This window comes from Colobus angolensis, unplaced genomic scaffold (genome assembly GCF_000951035.1).
Source record: "Colobus angolensis palliatus isolate OR3802 unplaced genomic scaffold, Cang.pa_1.0 Scaffold13, whole genome shotgun sequence".
Taxonomy (NCBI): Eukaryota; Metazoa; Chordata; class Mammalia; order Primates; family Cercopithecidae; genus Colobus; species Colobus angolensis.
This window is the reverse complement of record NW_012114252.1, coordinates 14,734,394-14,755,043: the sequence shown is the minus strand read 5'-3', so window position 1 is coordinate 14,755,043 and position 20,650 is coordinate 14,734,394.

The following is a 20,650-nucleotide window of genomic DNA, read 5'->3' as shown; positions in this document are numbered from 1 at the left end:
GACAAATACTCTTAATAAGTTTACCAATGAAATTCCTGTTGTGAAATGCAATGATCTACTCCCAGGCTTCATCTTTGACAAAGGTAAGCATACCTTTCTCCTGAAAATATTTATTTTTTGGACTTCCCTAGCAGAAACCACACTTCACTAATTTTCATTCTAATTACCTGGACATTCCTCTAAATCAACTTTAAGAACAACTTCTTTGATCTCTGAATTCTTGCTCTTTCAGTGGTTCAAGCTCCAATCCTTGGCCTCTTGTTTATTTAAATTAAGTCCCATGTTCCTTTAGTCAGACTCAGAGCTCTGTTAATTATAAATCAGCGGGTTTAGTATGTTTTGGCTATAAATAAATCATCAGGAAATATTATTTGTCTACCCATTGAAACCTACATGTAATATTTCCATCTGCTGCATCAGTGGCATAGCCAGAAAATCCAGAAAATTCTCCTGGACTGATAATGACAAGGATACTCTGTGATAAATATATAAACTATACTAGGTAAAGTCTTTACCTTTTGATAAAAATAGACTAAATTCACTATAAACAAATAAGGATATATAATATGAAAGAATGTCATGAAGAAATTACTCAGTATAATCATCTTTAATATTATATAGATGTCATTGTAGGTATCTTTTCATGCATAGAGTGTGAGCAAAAGTCATGACCCTTTCCCTTTCTGCATGAGAATCCAGCTTATGACTAACATCCTCATTCTTTCCCCTTCTGAGATAATGACATGAAAGATGTTTATTATAAGACTAGGTAACATTACCTAGTGGAAGGATTCAGAGAAATTACAAATAAGCTACAAGTATCTGATGGAGAGGCTATAGCTTTCTTGAGTGTGGTGACACAAAATAATTGGGCTTAATTTTTGAGGGAACATTCAAACCTATTCCTGTGGGATTGTTATTAAAAAGATTGAATCCTGTGAGGTATGAAGATGATATGCTGGGGCATACGTTGCATTCACCTAATGCAGAGCTGGTTTCCTTGAACCTCAGCTAACTCCTACACGACTATTCGAAGTGACACACACAGGGCTGCTATGACTCTAAATAAGAGTACTCCTGACACTGCACTGCTGGAAGTTCTCCTGTAGCTTTCTTCGCAGACTGGTGCCAAGGCAGGCCTATGAGGATCTTGTGAATTTGAGTCTTTTGTAAATCTAAAGAAAATTACCATTGCAGATGTTATAGTTCGAGAGCAGAGTAGGTACAGTTTTATTTAATATGTCTTTGAATTGAATACATAAGAATACAGTACAGTGAAACTCAAGTAATGGTAAACTTTAAACATTTCTTCAACATAAATGTGTTCTTATCTAAAACGATTCCTCTCTATTTGTGAAAAAGATGAAAATAGATTTAGAATAAGTATGTGTATGTATATATGTGTATTTAAATATGCATTATACCTTACTATTTACTGACTCTCTGCTCTGAAAGATGAGAAAATTATTCCTCTTATGCTATGTTCAGTCTCCCATCCTCCAATTTTTAAATTTATTTTGTAATAGATCATTAATGCTAATACTATGTATTCTAGAGCTATAATTCCAGTGTTGTTTTAATGATATGTAAATATAATACACATCACCAATATTTTTACCTTTTTTTATATTTATCTTGACTCATCTGATCACTGGATTCTAATTCAAAACCATTTATTCTAACTTCTGTAAGGTGCTAATTCCTTGAGTTCTTATAAAATTCTGGAAAATGCTAATTCCTTGAATTCTAGGGAGTTTGCTTACATGCCTTTGTAGGAGGGTTGGCCTAAAAGACTGCAAACTCCTGATTCGTGGTCTCTCTTATTCTCCTATCCCTACACTGTGGTGACTCCATGTATTTCAAAGCCTCTGGCTCATGCCTTTTTCTGGTCTTTCCACTGATTATACACATTAAACAAACCTAGCCCTCGTATCGAATTTAAATCATGCATGATCATGCATTTCAGCACATTTAACAAAAATCTCTTTATTCTCAAACATATCAGGTGTGTCTCAAGGGACAGAAACCAGGAACAGAAGCATTTCTAGAGGAATTTTCATAATATGAGGCTCTATATTTTTCCCAAATGAGACAAAGTAAACTGTCAGATCAAGCATGGGCCCCAAATGTGGAAATGCACCCCGTCACGGCCTCAATCAGCGTCTGAAGCAGTCATGCCTCAGTTGGGGATATGGGCCAAAAGGCAATTTGCAACTGTAAAGAAAAAAAAAATGATGAAATGATTATTCCCCATTTGGGGGAAAAATATGCTCAATAAAACTGTCAATGGGTTCATTGAGTGACGAGTAAGAACCTTGACTATGGCAATGACCTAAGGATGGTCTCACGATTCTGCATGCTACACCTGTTACAGGCATTGGAGCTGGAGCACACAGTGCTAGGAATTACAACACAGAAACCTTGGTGCTTACTTTATTCCTTGGTGTATATTATAATGTATAATATAATATATTATAATATATGATATTGTATATAATACAGGTAGGTAGTATAATGTATAATGTAGGTTATATATGTAATGTATAATATATATGTAGGTAATGTATAATGTAGGTAATATAATGTGTAATATAATGAATGCATAATTACACACAAGTATATTTCACATTAATATAATACACTAATATAACAATTCACTACCTCCCAAGTATCCGAGAATTATAATTTAGAACAAATGAGTCCTGGTATGTGGATTTGGGTAAATCTTAAGAGAAAAATTTGAGCGAGAGTAACCCTCACTGAAGAATGAGTCTTTAGTTGATGGGTGCTCTGAAAGTGTGTGGCTAACTTATAGCACAGGTGCTTACAGCTGGAGGTCAGGGAGTACATGAAACCTGGTTGATTACCAAGGGAGGAGCATCGGCTTATGCAGTATCAGTTACACCTGAGCCTAACATTGGCTTCACCACGCACTGGCTGTACACATTTGGGTAATGTATTGAAGTCACTTTCTGCTTCTGAGGAGCAGGATATTTATTAATCCATTTCAGAGTAATTAAACAATATAGGTAAATCAGCTAGCATCTGGTGATTATGCCAACATTCTCAGACCTGGGTAATCTGACTCTTGGCCTTTTACCACTGAAAACTTTTGGCTGATTCAACATTAAATCTGTGAATGCCTTTTCATATATGCTGTAGTCTCATGGCATTCAGCTTCCTTCCAGCTAACCTCAATTTCTGGCAAAAAGTCTCACTTCAGATTTCAGTGAGACTGTTGAAGCTAACTGATGTGGGCTTCCCCTCCTTTAATGCTCTAACTTCAAAACTCAGTTTCAACTGTCCTCCTTTGATTCTTTTTTTTTACACTTTTATTTATTTTATTATATCTTTTTAAGACAAGGCCTTGCTCTGTTGCCCAGGCTAGAGTGTAGTGGCAAGGTAGTAGCTCACTGTAGCCTCGATCTCCCAGGCACAAGCAATCCTCCCATCTCAGCATCCTAAGTAGCTAGGACTAAAGGTGAGTGCCACCATGTCTCCTAATTTTTTTTTATTTTTAGTAGAGACAAGGTCTCCCTGTTTCCTAGGCTGCTTTCTAATTCCTGAGCTCAAGTGATCCTCCTGTTTCAGCCTTCCCAAGTGTTGGGATTATAGATGTGAGCCACCACACCTGGCCCAACTTTTTTTTAAATGATGTTTTCCTTGACAAGATTTGTTATTCAAAAGTGTTCTTGGCTTTCGCTTATCCTTTAGACCTTGCTTCATCTATTTTCTTGATCATACACTCAGTGTATCCCTATTTCTTCATTCTATCTCCCTGTCTTATAAACAGACTTGGGTCTCCAGAATTCTATAAAATATTTATCTGAAACCTTTTACCTCAAACTACTGCCCTAAGTCACCATTTTCTTTCAAATTCTAATTCTTAAAAGTTTAAGTCTAATAGTCTTCACTTTCTTAAGTTCTCCTTATGCCACGTTATCATTTATGACAATTTATAGAGTATTCCATGTAAAACACAGCCCATGAGTGACTGGATGCTTCTCACTCATCCTCATCTTTGTCCCCATCCATTCTCCTTGAGGATTCCATAACATCTCATTCTACTGAATCTTTGAAATTCTTTGTTGCCTTCCACAATCCTCTTCTGTATGGATCTGCGTTTCACCCAGATCTATTATTTACAGTTCTCTTTTTCTCATTTTGTTGTTTCCATTAAACGAAGGCATTATCCAAAAAGTATCCTATTTCTGGTGATACTAAATTTTGTTGTTTAAATGATAATCCTGATTTGCACCTGCCATTCCGTTCATGGAAAGATTATGACATTTTCAATGATACCTCAGGGTATAAGAATATGAACTGCTCTTTCCTCCTAAGCCAGCAATCCTTCCGTATACTGAAGTTTCCTTCATAACGTTTTCATTGTTCCCTTCATTTTGTCTCAGATGAAGGCCTTGCATTTTCTTGTGTCTGTATCTAAAGAGAATAACCAAGAAAATCTATATCACCTTTGAATTATACATTGCACTGCTTCTTCTCTCCCAATTTTATCATTACTTTTACCACTTTAATTCAAAACTTATTATTTCTCACATACAGCATCCCAATGACCTAAAATTAATTCTATAAGTGAAAACTAATGAAATCCTGAAGCTCTCCTAACCCTGCCTCAGGTCAAAATGCCTATGGCTTACTGAAATAAACTTCACTTCTTTACACTGTTCTTGAAGAGCATAGACAAAGTGTTGAAAAATGCAAATCTTTAATGGGGTGAGGGAAACAGGGTAAAAACTGCAATATGCCCAAGGTAGCATGCATAGTCCCTGCAGCATGCTGTTGCCATGTGGTTGGTTATTCTAAGGTCTTTAATGTATCAAAAGAATCAAGAAATTCAATTTTTGGGAGTGTGATAAGTCTTCTGGTTTGATAAAGTTGGTTATTATTTTTTTTTAAACTATGTGTAAGCCAAACAAAATGTTTACTGGTTACTTCTGGCCCGTGGTCAACTCTGTTCCATCTCTGCTCCAAATCTTTTTCCCCAGTATTTTTATATAGCCTGTGTTAGAGGAAGTACATAGGCAGATGTGAGGAGGGCAGGACAAAGCCCCAGAGAATGTCAAGTGACTGTCAGGTGACTGTCAGAAGATTGTCAGGCAGCTGGTGACAGGGAGGGGAAAATTTTCTAACAAACGGGAGACATCTTGAGCTTGTGAGCAACAACATTCCAGTACCAACATAAAATAGTGGAGTTTGACCTTACTCTGGGGACATGTCTGGGAACACACAGTAAGGGGCAAAATGGCAGAGTTTGACTGATATATGACCTTCCTCTGGGGGCGCTAGACCAGTAAGGGAAACTTACCATAAGAGAGCATGCACATAACTTCAATCACCAAATGGCACATGTAGTCCCTCCCAGATACTGACAAGTCACTGTGCGTGCAGCAAAGCGAAGAGACAGGGTGAAACAAAGAAATAGTAGATCTATAATAGCCCTGAGCCAAAGGTTGGGCAAGGCCCTCAATCTTTAGAGTTGCCTACCTGGTTCCTTCCAAGTGTACTTTTCTTTGCTTCAATAAACTCTCATTTCTGTCTTAAATCTACTTCTGTCTCTTGGTCAAATTCTTTCTCACAACAAGATGAGGATCAAGGACTATGGATCTCACCTGGACTCACCACCAATAGCACATGGACTCCAAAGAGAAAAACTCAGTATTTCTACAATGTGTATTATTTGTTTTCACTTTATGCATGTAAAATTCAGGACTATTTTTTCTCCAACTCTAATTCTCATCAACTGTCTCCTGTTTGTATTGAAGCACTACTTGAATTTAATATTGCTTTATTTTTTCATGTTATCGCTACCTCCTACGAACCAACTTTCTTTTATTTCTTTCTATATGAGGCAGAATAAAAGTGATTAAGGAAAAAAGAAAAAAATGTGTTAAATAGTTTCACCAAATCAACAATCTTTAAAGCCTCTGACCGTAGTTCTCAATGAAGGTGGCCCTATTTTCCAAGGAACATTATAGAAATGGGTGGAGATGATTTTGCTTATCATAATATTTTTGGTCAATGGAGTTTGTTGTCATTTATTGGTGTAGTCAAGGGATGCTAGACCTTCTGTAATACATATTACAGCTCTGTGCATAAACTTGTCATGAGTCCCTCTCCTATTTCTAACATTATATCAGACATTTATGTAGGTGGAAACCCTGTTTAAAATCATCTGAGTCTAGAATCAAACACTGTTTGACATATAAACCAAAGTATTTTTGCATGATTTTAATAAATGTCTTGCTTTAAAGGAATGAAAACACTTTACAAATTAAAGGGAAATTTTATTTTGCTTTGTTTAGAGGGTATGAAGTCCTGTCATCACCTTGGAAACTCATATAATCAGTGGGAAAGCTGCTTATAGTATTTTAGTGGCCATTAAAATATACATGATAATACTGTATTTTTGGCTATCATGTTCACGTTGATTCTATATAAAGATATAAACATCTAATTAGTTTACTATGCTCTACTGCAGTCATGCCTGATCATATTTATATCAAAATACATTTTATTTCATTTTGAATTATTTATCCTTGTCCCGTTTTTGTATCACAAATCATTATGGATTTCAGTTTTAAATTTTCTACAAATGTGAGTTATCTATAAAAAATGTTTCTGAGTACTAAAGGAGTCATTACAACGTGTATTTTGTTATTTATAAGGAGCGTGGCTTTGGCTGATGAGGTTGAAAAGCACTTTTCTATGGTACATGTTCTCCTGAGTGGCTTTGGCTCCCTCAGGGTAACCCTATGATGGTGAAGACATCAAGGGTGCTGAGAAAATTAGACATGCCATTTAAAATGGAGTGACATTCCAGGTCAATTTCATCATGTTTAATGATGTGAGAAATGAGGAAAAATAGAGGAAGTTGGCTCTCCTGCACCCTTGTCCTCTGTGAAATGAGACTGGGTTAAAAGCCTATGGGATATTTCCAATGGAACCTAGGATTTATTTTTTCCTTAGCAATTAATTATCTCATGTTTTTGCAATTTTTACTATACTTGTCTTCACCAAATTGCATCATCTTTGTTATTGCTCTAACATACACATCGTTACTCATTTGTAATATACCCATTGCCTAGCACATGATCAATAATATCCTTTTAGTTGCAGCAACAGAAACAAACTCTGACAACAAAAAATGTGGTTATAAGCTTTACTGCATGGATATTGGTGAGGCTCGTAAAATTTAAAGAAGAGCAAAACAACTAAGGTTCAGGGAAACTGAAACTAGAATAGCACCGACTACTTTCTATGTCTGTGTTTTAGGGGGGAGTGAATGCGATAGTCCTAATTGGGGTCATGTTCTCTGCCTTGGAAGCAATCAGTTGTGATCAAAGTAAAAGAAAAGTAGCACGGTGAGAGCCTTTGGCGATTTTGTTGGGAGGTGAATATGTGTCTATTATAAGCACTCAATAACTATTTCTTCAATTAATGAGTAAATAAAAGAGAAGACTGTGGTAAAAAAAATATTTTCCATGAGCAATATTTAATAATATTTTCTCCACGGCAGCTCATGTGAATGAAGTTTGTAATGATAATACAAGTAAAATCATTCAATTATACTTTTTAAAAAATTTACATTCACAGTAAAACACATCTACTGGTACTGAAAAGTAGACAGAAAATACTTTGAATACATAAAAGGAAGGATTTTTTGGAACTTGGAATTTTACTTTGAAATTAACAAATGAAAATATTTCATAACTGTGCATTATTTTTCTTCGAATACTAGATTGTATTGCCACATTATTATGATGAACTTTTCAAAACATCTATTAGGAAATGAATTGGTTCACACTTTGTCTAGCACAGTGACCCCTGTCATATTCTTATACCGTTGTCAGCCCATTGCTTCCTTATTTAAACAAGTCCTCAGAACCTGATATGACCTAGTGATACAATTCATTCTAGTAGGATATTTCTATTGGTTGAAATATACTTTTTCATGAGACTAAATGTAATTCTTATTGGATTATGTGGTATTGTAATTTTAAATTTTAGATTATAAATTTCAATTGTAATTGTAATTTTTAACTGTAATTAAACAAAAGGTACTTAAAACGTGAAGTATTTAACAGATTTCACATTTGCATTAAAATGGAAATGCATAAATTATGATGACTTTTAATTTTGAACAGATATTCAAATTTAAATTCACATGGTTTAATTTTTAATATAAAACTGTATTCCATTGAATAAAACACACAATAAAAAGTTTTCACAAGGTAAAATAATTATGGAACAAATTATTTTAACAATTATCAAAGTAAACCTTGTGAAGAATTGTGAAGAGTCTGAGATTTCACCCTATTTGAACATTAACAGTTTAGCCTGCCACATGTTCGTGAATATGTAGGAGCCATGAGACTCCTGAGTCAGAAAAAATGCAGCATAGTTTATTACTCACAGTAATAACAGTAGCCAAGAATCCTCATTTTTGCTTCAGTTCCATGAGGTGAGTCCCAGTTCCCACAGGCTGGTACAAAGAGGTTCAAGTAACACATCCCTAGCAATGGGTTGTGTGAAAGTAAAAGAGCCCTGAATTGAAGGACCTAAATGTTGTATCGTGCACAGTAGGCAGGCATAGCCTTTGCTCTGGGGGAGCACTGTCTTCCAAGGCTGTTCATTGTAGAAGCAACTCTAACACTCTCTGGAACCAAAGGCAACCAGTGCCTCTGCTCATAAGACATGCAGAAACAAGAGAGGCCTATAAAGAATTATTTCCCTAGCACTCAATAAAAAGCTTCCCCAAACTTGTTACAGGAGTCCTAGCAAACAGAAAATTCACATGATATACTTTTCACTTGTTAGTTGCCCTTTCTTTTGTCAAAAATGATATAATCCTGCACAATATCAACAGATAGGCTTACTGAGAATCAAATTACCATTTTTTAAAGCACTATGCTTTGCAGATTACTAAAGGGAGTTAACATATCACCAATAATATAGTTTTTCATGGTTTATAATTTATTGACCTATTGGCAAATTCTAGTTTGCTCTGCTCTACTATTATATCATATATTATATTGCTCAGCTAATGTTATAATTATTTTCTCTCTTGCTTTCTTGAGATTTACTTTTTTGTATTAATGCCAAAAAATTCCACTTCATTTATCCATATTTTCTCTATTGACCTGAATAACTTTAAGCTCCTTCTACTCCACTAGAGACTATTAGTTTGCATTATAAATCTTCACATATGGCCGGGTGTGGTGGCTCACACCTGTAATCCCAGTACTTTGGGAGTCCGAGGTGGGTGGATCACCCGAGGTCAGGAGTTCAAGACCAGCCTGGCTAACATGGTGAAACCCCGTCCCTATTAAAAACACAAAACTTAGCCGAGCATAGTGGCGGGCACCTGTAATCCCAGCTACTCGGGAGGCTGAAGTGGGAGAATCACTTGAACCCGAGAGACGGAGGTTGCAGTGAGACGAGATCACGCCATTGCACTCCAGCCTGGGAGACAAAAAATCTTCACATATGATGTTATCCAACTAGTGTCTAAATTCATATGTCTATTTGTTTATTTAGCCTTAACAATTATTTAATAATACTAATTTTGGAAATTTGTGTTGGCTATCAGTCCTCCTTCTGATTGTAAAAGTAGATTTTTGATATACTAGATTACTTGTCTGTCTAATGTGGCAGCCATTAATCAGATAGGTCTATTGAGAATTTGACACTTGACTAGTATAAATGAGCAGCTGAATTTTTAATTTTATGCAACTTTCATTAAGGAAAATGTAAATGTAAAAACTGCTGAATTTAATTATTTGAAAACTTTGAAGTATAATGGAATAACTGGGGAAAATGAATCCACTTTTCCAACAGTAAATTTACTGAACTCTAAATACAGATCAAATATTTCCATGAAGATTGAGCATCTGAATCGAGATGCACTATAAGAGTAAAAGGCAGCGCCGACTTTGAAGAAAGTACTTTAACATGACATACAGAGCTTGCAATGTGTCAGACAGAACTAGAAAAATTCTGGTTGTATGTATTCTTCAAAAATTCTTTATTCCCATCTTCTCTAATAAGATCTCTGTGTGACTGTATTCATTCATCAGGAATCTGGTTACGTAGGCTAACTGATTTTACTAAAGTAATCATAAGTATCTTTCAGTTTTATTAAATTTATCTTTATATACCATGGAAATCATTTCACTAATAAATGATATAGGTGGTTTAAGTTAATCCAATTTGACTAATCTGTGTTTTACCCAATCAGGATTCTTGTTAAGCCTCACATTGCTAGCCTTTCTTAGTGATTTCTAAATCTGTTCTACATGGAAGCATCAAAATTATATCTGTATGAAAACCAGTAACATTATCAAACCACCGGATAGTGCTACATCCACAGCATTTTGGTGGCAGGTTTAACTTAATCTACTGATTCTATTTTTAAAATATCAAAACCAGAGCACCATTTGAAAATAGCATTTTCTCTTCGGTTAAAATTCTGCATTCTCTACCCAATGAAATAGTGTCTCAAATTGATTGGTAAGTGTGCCAACACAAATGCAGCTGTTTAGAATGGAAATGTTGGCTGTGTATAAACTCCGAACTGTATCCCATGGTATGTTAAAGATTAAGTCCACCCAGGGAGAAAAGCCTGGGGCCCAAGTTAAGGGGCCAAAGACTCCATTTCCCGTTTTTCCCAGGGTTTGTCTTCTCTTGGGCCTTCATTTCTTCCCTCACTGTAGTGCCGAGAGAAACATCTGATCAAAATATAGAATAAAAACCTGTAGAACAAGGAAGGAGATGTTTGTGATCATCCCGATCTATGTGTGTGTGTGTTATGCAAATGTGTGAAGGCAGAAGCGTTAGCAAAAAGAAAAACAGATAAAAGCAACCAAAGCTCATCTATGAATACATATTTGTTTTTTCTGTCCTGTACTCTGCTTTGCCTTCTGTAAGTTCTGAAGTTAATTTTAAGCTCTTTCTCTGCTACTACTACTGTTTATTTCCCATTTAATTTTAACAACATTTTTGCCTCTGCTCTCCACTCCGACTGACTTTATTTAGCTTTTTGCTTGCCAAATGACACGATTTATGCATCTATTTTTTCTATATGATAGGCTGAATTTGAAATTATTTTAATCTTGAGCATCTTTCATGAGCATTAAACCCACTGCTATATTTATGTGCAGATATCTGATCATTGCTCACTTGGGAGGGGAAAAAATAAAACCTTGCTATCTGCACTAATTAGTTTAAGTTGTCATAATAGAAGAGCTAATTTCAGATAGGCTTCAGACATTAAAGTTGAAATAGCTCAGCCTTTGTGGAGAATGCCAAGTTTTAAAATCTTAAATGTTTTCTTTAATAAATTGTGGATATTTGGTGGCTTAGGAAATATTTTCTCTTTCTTCTGTTTAATATACTAGAATTCTATTCTTCCCTTTCTAGCTTTAAATATAATTAAGTAGGAAATAAACAGTGAGCTGTCTTTAATTATCATTAATTCTCTGAAAACCTTAAAATATTACAAAGTTATTAAGACATTGTTTCCCTTCATTTGTTCGAAGGCTAATTCAAACCAGCAGTGAAAGTTGTGACTGAATATCGATTCTGCAAGCCAAAATAAAACTTTGAACACATTCTATTTAAATTTGGTAATTAAAATACAGACAATGAAATTATACAAGGTTATAATTGTTCTTCTATGTGAAAATATTTACCAAATTGAAACGGAAAAGAGATATGTATTATACCTCCCCTGAGCTAGAAGGTGCTCCTGTATGTACTTGAAATTTTGTCCAGTAAAGCTAGTTATTAGAGCCCTGGGGGCTGAACTAATTCTCAACTCAGCCTCAAACTTTAAAAGTTTAAGAGCTTTGCACATTTTTAACCTAATCTGGGAAGCAATTACATGATCCTTGCATTATCATCCTCATATTGAGAATCTTCATACTGAGACTTAGAGACCAATTCCCATTTGCAAGATGATGTAATAAAGAATTTCCTGATCCCTTAGTCTCTTAAAAATATGCCCAAAAATGTAAGTAGAATGAGAATAAATATATAATTTCTGTCTTCATAGAAAATATATATTTACTGCAACCCACAATAGAGGCAGAGAGCGGCAGAGCCATGGTAACTGATATGGCAGGGGGTTTGGGGAGGAAGCCGAGTCTAAAAGCCCAAAAGGAAGCCACCAAAGACAAGCAAGCCCGTAGTGCTCTAGAAGTGACAGCAAGACTAGGGTGGAAGCTGGCTGGGGTGAAGAGGGATTTGCTTAAAGTCTATGGAAGGTGCTGGGCTGGCAGGTCCTCATGAACACCCTGGGTGTTTCCACTTCCACAGAAGCCTGGAAAGTCCTTTGTGAAGACATGGAAATCATCAGCCCTATTAGAAGCAAGGGTAGGGTGCAGAGTTATGTAAGCCCTATGTGCTGAATTACCTACGCCCTCCCTGTTGTCTGGTAGGTTGTATGCCCATGTAGACCTTTGGAAGAGTTTTATCTGAAGACGTTGAAGGAGTCCCCAGTGAATTAATCACTGTCAGCACAGCAAACCGCACAATTCTTAGGAAGGAGGAAAGCAAAAGGAAGCTGCTGTTTCTTTTTTTCCCATAAATTATAATTACATTGATTTAATGCCTTTTCCCTTCTTTAAAAGTATGTCAGTGATACGGTTTGGCTCTGTGACCCCACCCAGATTTCATCTTGACTTATGCTTGCATAATCCCCACGTGTCGTGGGAGGACCCAGTGGGAAGTCACTGAATCATGGGGGTGTGTTTTCCTGTTCTGTTCTTGTGACAGTGAATAAGTCTCAAGAGAGCTGATGGTGTTATAAAGGGCATTTCTCTTTGCTGCCTCCGTGTGATGAAGGCCGTGTTTGCTTCCTCTTCTGCCATGATTGTATGTTTCCTCTGATCTCCCCAGCCATGCTGAACTGTGAGTCACTTAAACCTCTTTCCTTTATAAATTACCCAGTCTCGAGTATGTCTTTATTATCAGCGTGAGGTTGGACTAATACAGTGAGTACACTACTTCGATACAAAAAATAGGTAACACATATAAAAATGAAAATAACAATTTTAGAGGTTAAATAACTTTCAAATGGACCCATGGCAAGAAGGGCTGAGAGACAGAAATTCTACTCAGCCCAGACATTCCAAAACCTCACCATGCCCTTTTCTATCTACATCAGAAATAAGGAATTAATAGTAAAGCTATTCAGTGTTTCTTTAAAAATATTACATTGTGAATGTAATATTTAAAAATGGATTTGGCATTTAAAAATACAATTCAATTCACAAAGGTAGTATGTAAAACCTAAACAGTTGACATTTCAAGACATATTGTCAGTCTATCACTGAGTCTTACAGTACCATAATCTCTAACTTTCCTTACTGTGGAGCTTGCTAGAAAATAGTTATCTATTATACTACAAAATATTTTTATCCAGCAATGAAGCAAAAACTAATATAAACTTTAAAAAATCAATTAAATACAACGCTAGTGTTTTTTTTTTTTTTTTGACTCTGTTAGTCTCTGTGGTTCTTTTTGCTTTGACGCCACCAAGTTGATATATCAATAACTTATGCATCCAGAAACACTTAGTGATCACCTAAAATGTGCAGGATACAGTGGAAACTCATCGTTAGCTGCAAATACAGACAGCATATCTAGATGTGCAATCATCACTGAATGTGCAATAAAGGGGGCAGTTTGCTCAGCAGGCTCGGCAGAGACTGGAGAATTGGGAATTGCAGAGATGGGGATATCAGAAGAAAAATTGTAGTGACGGATTAACACAACATCACCAAGAAGTTGGAGTGGGGATAAGGCAATCGGGATATCTGTGTCATGACAACTAGACATAAGAGATCATGTTTTCATAGAGTTACAAGTAATTCCTTTCGGGTGAAGGCTTGGTGTTTATTGGCACAAGGTGCTATCCCAGAGGAAGGCAGGATCCTGATTGTGCAGATTCATAGGAAAAGGTAAGAAATTTATTCACTATTTTGCAGGTAAGGAATCATTTTGAGTATGTATAAAAATCAGAAAATAACTATTTTAAAGAAAAATATGTATTGTCAACTTTAAGAATAATTTAAGACTGGCAAACTGCAGTGGTGCCATCATAAAGAAACAATTGGGCAGATATGAATGTCCTTTTGTCCAACTGAATGTGATAGAGAAACAACAGGATGAGGCAGAGGAGGCGGGTGGCCATCACCTGTCCAGAAAGGCAATGATGTGGGTCTTAACAGTATTCTCTGAGAAAGTATATTTTCAGTACTGAGTGAAGTTTTGGTCTACTGGGTTTGTCTGCTGAATATGTTTATGAGTTCACTTTAAGACATTCATTCATCATTTCAGAAATATCTATTGAACATATTCTATGTACCAGAGTTTTTGTTACATAGATCAGGCATCCCCAAACCCCAGGCCACAGACCAGTACTATAATTTAAATGTCTAATTCGAAGGGACAGGTGTCTATACTGCAGACATTTCATTGGTCAAAGCAAATCAGGTAGACAGGCATGATGTGAATAGACAGACATCAGACCACAGTACTCGTCTGTGGCCTGTTAGGAATGGGACTGCACAGCAGGAAGTGAGTGGTGGGCCAGCAAGCGTTACTGCCTGAGCTCTGCTTCCTATCAGATCAGCAGCGGGATTAGATTCTCACAGGAGTGTGAACCCTGTAGTGAACCGTCCTTGAGAGGGATCTATGTTGTATGCACCTTAAGAGAATTTAACGCCTGATAAAACAGTTCAGTTTTATCCTGAAACCATCTCCCACCAGCCATTCGTAGGAAAATGGTCTTCCATGAAATGGGTCCCTGGTACCAAAAAGGTTGGGGCCCACTGACATAAGATGGATACGTACCTCTATTTCAGCTGGCTGTGAGATGTCTCAATGAAGATGGGCAATAAATAAATTCCAAACTTCAGCCTGAACAGAAATATTACAATTTTGGCTTTTTTGCTACTCTATTAGTCCATTTTCATGCTGCTGATAAAGACATACCCAAGACTGGGAAGAAAAAGAGACTTACTTGGACTTACAGTTCCACATGGCTGGAGAGGCCTCAGAATCATGGCAGGAGGTGAAAGGCACTTCTTACATGGTGGCAATAAGAGAAAATGAGGAAGATGCAAAAGCTGAAACCCCTGATAAATCCATCAGATCTCATGAGACTTATTCACTACCAGGTGAACAGTATGGGGGAAACAAAATCATCTGAATTGATTCAAATTATCTCCATTGGGTCCCTCCCACAACACATGACAATTTTAGGAGAACAATTCAAGATAAGATTTGGGTGGGGACACATAGTCAAACCATACCATTCCACCCCTGGACCCTCCAAATCTCATGTCTTCACCCTTTAAAACCAGTCACGCCTTCCCAACAGTCCCCCAAAGTCATAACTCACTTCAGCATCAACCCAAAAGTCCACAGTCCAAAGTCTCACCTGAGACAAGGCAAGTTCCTTTCACCTATGAGCCTGTAAAATCAAAAGCAAGCTAATCACTTCCTAGATACAGTGGGGGTACAGGTATTTGGTAAATACAGCTATTCCAAATGGGAGAAGTTGACCAAAACAAAGGGGTTACAGGGTCCATGCAAGTCCAAAATCTAGCAGGGCAGTCAAATTTTAAAGTCCCCAAATGATCTCCTTTGACTCCAAGTCTCACATCCAGGTCATGCTGATTCAAGAGGTGGGTTCCCATGGTCTTAGGCAGCTCCACCCCTGTGACTTTGCAGGGTACAACCTCCTTCCCAGCTGCTTTCACAGGATGGCATTGAGTGTCTGGGGCTTTTCCAGGCAAACAGTGCAAGTTGTTGGTGGATCTACCTTTCTGGAGTCTGGAGGACAGTGGCCCTCTTCCCACAGCTCCACTAGGCAGTACCCCAGTAAGGAATCTGTGTAGGAGCTCTTGACCCCACATTTGCCTTTTCCATTGCTGTACCAGAGGTTCCTCATGAGTGCCCTGCCTCTGCAGCAAACTTCTGCCTGGGTACCCAGGCATTTCCATACATCCTCTGAAATCTAGGTGGAGGTTCCCAAACTTCAATTCTTGACTTCTGTGTACTCACAGGCTAAACACCACATGGAAGCTGCCAAGGCTTGATGCTTACATCCTCTAAAGCCATGACCTTAGCTCTATGCTGTCCCCTTTCAGCCATGGCTGGAGTGGCTGGGAGACAGGGCGCCAAGTCTATAAGCTGCACACAGCATGGGAACCCTGGGCCCAGCCCATGAAACCATTTTCTCCTAGGCTTCTAGGCCTGTGATGGGAGGGGCTGCCATCAAGGCCACTGACATGCCCTGGAGACATTTTCCTCATTGTCTTGGGGATTAACATTTGGCTCCTCGTTACTTATGCAAATTTTTGTGGTAGGCTTGAATTTCTCCTCAGAAAATGAGTTTATCTTTTCTATCACATTTTTAGGCTGCAAATTTTTCAAACTTTTGTGCTTTGCTTCCTTTATAAAACTGAATGCCCTTAGCAGCACCCAAGTCACCTCTTGAATGCTTTGCTGCTTAGAAGTTTCTTCTGCCAGATACCCTATATCATCTCTCTGGAGTTCAAAGCTCCACAAATCTCTAGGCCAGGGGAAAAATGCCACCAGTCTCTTTGATAAAACATAAAAAGAGACCTTTGCTCCAGTTCTCAACAAGTTCCTCATCTCCATCTGAGACCACCTCAGCCTGAACCTCATTGCCCATATCACTATCAGGCTTTTGGTCAAAGCCATTCAACAAATCTCTAGGAAAGTTTCAAACTTTTCCACATTTTCGTGCCTTCTTCTGAGCCCTCCAAATTGTTCCAACTTCTGCCTGTTACCCAGTTCCAAAGTGGCTTCCACTTTTTGGGGTATCTTTTCAGCAACGCCCCACTGTGCTGGTACCAATTTACTGTATTAGTCCATTTTCACACTGCTGATAAAGACATACCCAAGATGGGCAAGAAAAGGAGGTTTAATTGGGCTTACAGTTTCACATGGTGGGGGAGGACTGAGAATCATGGCAGGAGGCAAAAGACTTCTCACATGGTATAAATGAGAAAGATGCAAAAACGTAAACCCCTCATAAACCCATCAGATCTCATGAGACTTATTCACTACCAGGAGAACAGTATGGGGGACACTGCCCCCATGATTCAAATTATCTCCCACCAGGTCCCTCCCACAACACATGGGACTTATGGCAGTAAATTCAAGATAAGGTTTGGGTGGGGACACAGAGCCAAACCGTATCAACTACTGTGAATACATTTATGAGGCTTACTTGAGTTTTCTTGGGGAAAACATACAAATTAAGATGTACATTTTAAGATACAAGTAGATGAAGAAAAATGAGTACATGTTATTGGAAAGAAGTATCAGAAAGTTGAACAGAAAACTGTGAGAGGGACATGTCTAACTAAAAAAGTCTTGCATTCTATTGTAATATATTTATCATTAGCATTGTATTAATAAAGCAAATCAAATAAACACTGTCTATTATGGTCTTGTCAATTACAAAATAATTATATTGATTATGAAAAATAAGGATGTTCAGGTAGCATAGGTAAAATATGTGCATATGAAACATAAAACATTTAATTAGTAGTTTCTATTTTCCAGATTTTTAATAGGGTAGACACATTTTCAGTATAATTATTGATGATGATTTCTTGTGCATGGTTAAATTTTTCAATGTCTTTGTCCCATGATAAAGCAAAAACACATAGGAATTGAAACATGCCTTTCCAATCATTACATGTTTGCCAGTGGATAAACTGCCAAAATTTGGGGTTGATTCGAGTCTTATGCCTCAGGAAAAACACTCCACTGAAGGTAAATACATGCAGATGAGTCCAGTGATAGGAAAATGGCAGGAGACTGTTAGAATAGAATCTGTTTCAGTATGCTAAAGCTTAGTTCTTGGCACGTGCAAAATAACTCTGCAAACTTCAGAATAAGAATCATACAAGACAAATTTATTTCTTACATATATGCTGTGTATCCATTGTCTGGCCTGGCTGTATGTCTTCAGCGAGGGATGCCTGTTTATAGAGAAGGTCCTATCTAAGATATTGCCAGTCTCCTAGCAGCAAACAAAGTAGAGACTGAAGGACCAGGAACTATAACTTAAATGTCTGATTTTAAGGGACAGGAGTCTATTCTGCAAACATTTCATTAGTCAAAGCAAATCAGGTAGAAGGCATGATGTCAATGGATAAAGATGCATGAATTCCCAGGTAGGGAGGAGACCTAGGCAGCAGGATGGACAAAGAGAAGATTTACTTTCCGGTGTGAGACTTTTTTCACACTACTCGAAAGAGTGCACCATTTAAAACTTATGAATTTTTATATTTCTGGAATTTTCTAATTAGTGTTTTCGGACCATGGCTGAACACAGGTAACTAAAACTGTAAAACCAAAACAGCAGATAAAGGGGAACTAGTATACATTTAAAAAAAGTGTTAAGAGCATAAATCTCACTTTATATGTTCTTATCAAAAGAAAACAAACAAACAAAAAAGGCAGTCATTTGTTAACAAAAGGAAACAACTGGAATAGATGACTGGTTAAGTGTGTGTCCTCTGGAGTTAGGTTTAGATGGAAATCTAAGCCCAATCCACTTCTTGATTCTGCAAACTTGGGCAAGTCACATAATCTTTCAGAGACTCAATTTCATCCTCGGTAAACAGGAGATAATAATATGATAGTATAACCATCATTCACTGAGAGGATTAAATGAAACAACAAATATTAAATAAAACTTAGTAATCACTGTGATCAATGAGTATTTTTATTTAGCCTAAATTAGAAGATAAATGTCTTCCAGTATTTAAAAAGACAAAGAGGAAGAGTATAATGAGCTGTCCCAGAGGGCAGAAATAAATAATGGGACGTACCATAGAGGCATGAAAAGGATTTTTAAATTTAATTTCATTATCAACTACAGAAGTTTTAGCTGCATAATAAAAAAACTGAATAAGTAGACTGAACATTGTAAAATTGTAACATTTTTTTCCAGTAAAAGAATCCAGGTTTGTTATGACGGTTATGGCTGTTCCATGGTCACCAGGCATCCCTAGCAGGAATTCACTACAGCACTGTCCCCTGCTGAGCCTCACAGGCCACTCTCATTACATCCAGCCAGCATTGCTGATGGAACTTCAACCACTATTTTCACATTCTGAGCAGCAAACTGGAGGAAAGTTTGCAGAATGGTGTTTGCACTTTTTCTCTGGAGAGTTTATCAAAGTTCCATGATACATTTCTTCTACATCTTACAGAGAGCTTAATCACATGGCCACACATCTATGAACAAGAGGAGCTAGGAAAAGTCATTCTTTGAATGAGCAGCAGCACATCCAGCTAAAATGTAGGTGTCTTTTACTAAAAGTGAAAATGCATATTGGGGTAGGCAATTAGAACTCTCTGACACATTTATGTAATAAGCACCTTTATATACTCATTTATTATTATTATCATTTTACAAATCAACTATCACTACAGATTCACTACCTGTCAATCTGTCCACCATGACTCTCCAGCTAAGTAGCCCATGGTAAACTGAGTGTAGACAAAACCACACAAGGTACTGACCTCCAAAGATCTAAGCAAGTGCCACTCAAAATGCCATCTGCAAACTACTTTTTACCAATCTGCAGTGAAATATGTATAGAAGTGGAATGTTTCTAAATTTTTGTAGTAGTTTGAGAGAGTAGGTTGTGCCTGTTAAATCTCATAAGTTGCTAAGGCTTATGTTTCATGACTTTTAAATTTCACTTTTCCTATACCTTTTAAAATTTGACATAATTATTGGTTCCAGATGACTGGAAACAAAACAAAGCAAAATTGATCTTTTATCACATATAATTGAAGATGCACTGACTCAGAGCAAACAGCAAAGACAACATTGAATGAGGATGCATTTGGCAGTGAGAGTTCTATTCGGCCTTGAGGTTCATGTAGTATCACCTTTTGGAGACATATATAAGCTTTATTTGAAACTTTCCCACATGTCAGATGATAATCCAAAACAGGTGATGTGATCATCCTCACTGCAAAAAGGGAAAAGTTACCTTGTCCTTGTTCTGAGTAAAAGACATTCTTCCAAACCAACTGCAAGTCCCCATGATTCAGCCACCTATACCTAAATGATTAATTTAATCATTTGAGTTACAAAATTTATACTGGATGGGAACAATAAAAATGTAGCAAAGCAAGTATAAATAATAAGCATGTAATTCAAAACATTGGCCATTTGGAAAAAGAGCATCACAGTTGCATTTCTCAGACTGTATCATGTAGAACAGATACATTGAGAGTATTTGCCTTTATCATGGAGTGAGTTTCTCGATCAGTCATTCTTACTTTCCTCAGATCTGTTCTTAGAGAGAACACCTTTATTCAGTCCTCCATGGATATATGTGAAAGAGGCATGGAGGCCACAACAGAAGCTAGGTGCATAGACAACTATTTTTTAGGCTGAGTGGACATGACAGAAACGATTTATTTCAACCTTCATTGTCTGTTGGTTGAGCCAAAGGGCCAATTGGCAAAGTCGAAGATCTCCATTCATGTGTCACCCATGTGGAAGCCTGGTGCTACTCAGACTTCATCACTCACCGGTCTCGGCTCGTCTGCATCCATC